Source organism: Camelina sativa, chromosome 17 (assembly GCF_030686135.1).
Source record: "Camelina sativa cultivar CO46 ecotype springtype chromosome 17, ASM3068613v1".
NCBI classification, from domain to species: domain Eukaryota; kingdom Viridiplantae; phylum Streptophyta; class Magnoliopsida; order Brassicales; family Brassicaceae; genus Camelina; species Camelina sativa.
In genome coordinates, this window is record NC_141896.1 from 40,324,792 (window position 1) to 40,327,522 (window position 2,731).

Sequence of the window (2,731 nt, forward strand, 5' to 3'; positions counted from 1 at the left end):
CCCTTTTAAAAAGTTGTTGTAAGATTTAAAAGATCAAAGAACAATATGTAAGATTTAAAAGATCAAAGAACAATATAGTTAGCCAACAAGATCGGTTAGTGAACACACTAAATGCAAGACAACAAATTACAAACTAAGTAAATTTCAAGAGTTTGGTAAGTACACCTTGAGTCTCTTAAAACTCAAAATTTAACCAACTCGCCTTGATCCACTAGTAAAGGGAAAAAAGTCCTACCATCTGGGTTCGAGTAGCATTGGCTACGGGGGTTTGAAATTTAACATGGTTTCCCCCCACCCCAAGACATTAGTCTTATTCAGGCTCCTACCACAACGTTCATGCATTCAACTAAATCTACTGAATTTTCCATATATAAACATGGACGGTAACAAAAAGCATTGGCACTGTAGCAAAAATTTGACAAAGATTCTTTTTTTTCTATACCTAAATATCAGTTGAGTAAGAATGATGATAGTAAGCTTACTTGAAGTCTTCATCATCATTGCATTCCTTTTTTTTTCCAATGTTTCTTCCTCCACAAGAAATCTCACAAGCCCTTTGTTCAAGAACTGGCCTTTCCTCGGGATGGTTCCAGGTTTGGTCGTCGAAGTTCATCGAATATATGATTGGATGGTTGAGGCTCTTGAGGCCAGCGATCTAAATTTTTGTTTTCAAAGGAGCCTAGTTTATTGGAACAGACTCGTTACTCACGGCTGATCCAAGGAACATCCATCACAATCACATACTAAGTTCAAACTTTCCGAATTATCCTAAAGGACCTGAATTCAAGAAGATCTTTGATGTTTTTGGGAGATGGAATTGTAACTGCTGATTTGGAGTTATGGGAGGATCTCAGGAAGTCAAATCACACCCTTTTTCACCATAAAGATTTCCTTAAGCTCGCGGTGAGTAGCAATATAAGTAAGTTGAAGATGGGTCTTATTTCTTTGTTTGCCAGAGCTGTTAGAAAAAACATAATCTTAGACATGTGTTTAAGATATATATGATGTTTCAAAATATATGATGTTTTAACTAGAAAGCAGGCATATTAAGATATATCTATTTTTAAAAAATTAAACCAATCATAAATAAGAATGCATATTATAAATATTTTATAAAATATTAAATTAATATATAAAAGTTGCATATAAACTTGAAAACATTCTATATTATGGAAAAAAAAACATCTCTAAACATCTCATATTATGAAAGAGAGAGAGTATATGTTTGATATTTCCTCCATTTTAATGACTGGTTATGATCCAATGTCTCTATCCATTGAAATGCCGAAAGTTGAGTTTTCTGAAACTGTAGATCTCGGTGTAGAAGCGATCTTCTACAGACATCTCAAACAGATGGTTTTGTGGAAACTTCAAAAATGGATTGGGATTGGTCTTGAGAAGAAACTGAAAGCTTCGATGCTCACTGTCGATGAAATGCTTGCGGCGATCATATCTTTAAGAAGAGAGGAGATAAGTCGTGGGGAAAGAGAGACATCAATGGACGTGTTAACGTATAATATGAATGTGGACACCACCAAATATAAGCTCTTGAAACTGAGAGATGATAAGTTTATAAGAGATCTTGTTTTTAATCTGTTGAAAGCAGGAAGAGACACCTCAAGCTCAGCTCTCACTTGGTTCTTCTGGCTTCTTTCTATGCATCCCCAAGTTATGGACAAAATACGACGTGGGATCAACACAAAGTATGATCCAGCAGATCTAGAGAAGCTCGTATATGTACATGCTGCCTTGTCCGAAACTTTGAGACTCTACCCACCACCTCCCTTAATCACAAGTCACCTTCGGAGTCCGATGCATGTGCTTCCAAGAGGACACAAAGTTGAAGCGCATTCAATGATTCTAATTTCTATGTACGCACTGGGAGAATAAGATCTGTATGGGGAGAAGACGCATCAGATTTCAAACCAGAGAGGTGGATTTCAGACGAAGGAGGGATACGACATAAACCTTCATACAAGTTCCTTGCATTTAATTCCGGTCCAAGAACTTGCGTGGCTAAGCATTTGGCTCTCATGCAGATGAAGATGGTAGCTGTGGACATCATACGTAACTACGACCTTAATATCGTCGAAAGGTCAAAAGATCGAATCAGTTCCTTCTGTCATTCTCAGTAAGCATGGTCTTAAAGTCACGGTCAGTAAGAAGATATGACTCTGATATGCTCGCTTGGCTTCTATGCCTAACTATTACTATTCTCTTATTAATAAAAGCTTTGCTTGGTTTTTGGGTTTGTTTACCTATAATATATTTTGGATTGAGATAACTCTCCAGTTAAGGTTATTGTTCGATTCTACGGTTTTCTCTATTAAAGCGTGGCTTGTGGTGTTGTAAGAGATCACATACTGGCGGAGCTAGGAAATCACTTTATCAGGGTCAATTTTTTTTTAAAATGGTCAATAGTGTTATTAAATTTTTTTATATGAATCAATTGTGTTATTCTACCAGAGTCAGTTTGATTTTTCTTACACCATGGATAGCCATGAGTTTTTTTTCCTAATATTTCATTATAGTTGTCTTCGTTTTTGAGGTTGGATATACTTAATTTTTGAGGAAATTTGTGGAGATTTTGTTTTTATTTTTTAAAATTAAATGGTTTCTGTCTCAGATATGTCTCCAAAGACGCGATGTTATCTTCGTTTTCTTGAAGAAGTGACGAGGGAGAGAACTTCAAAGGAAAGAGATTTAGGGATTTTTACATGTAGAATTCAGA

The 2,731-nt window shown here is 35.9% G+C and overlaps 1 pseudogene; it reads left to right on the top strand.

Annotated features, from left to right (window-relative positions):
• The first annotated feature begins 463 nt into the window (after nucleotides 1-463).
• On the top strand, nucleotides 464-2,172 carry LOC147924965 (alkane hydroxylase MAH1-like; annotated as a pseudogene).
• Nucleotides 2,173-2,731: the final 559 nt, after the last annotated feature.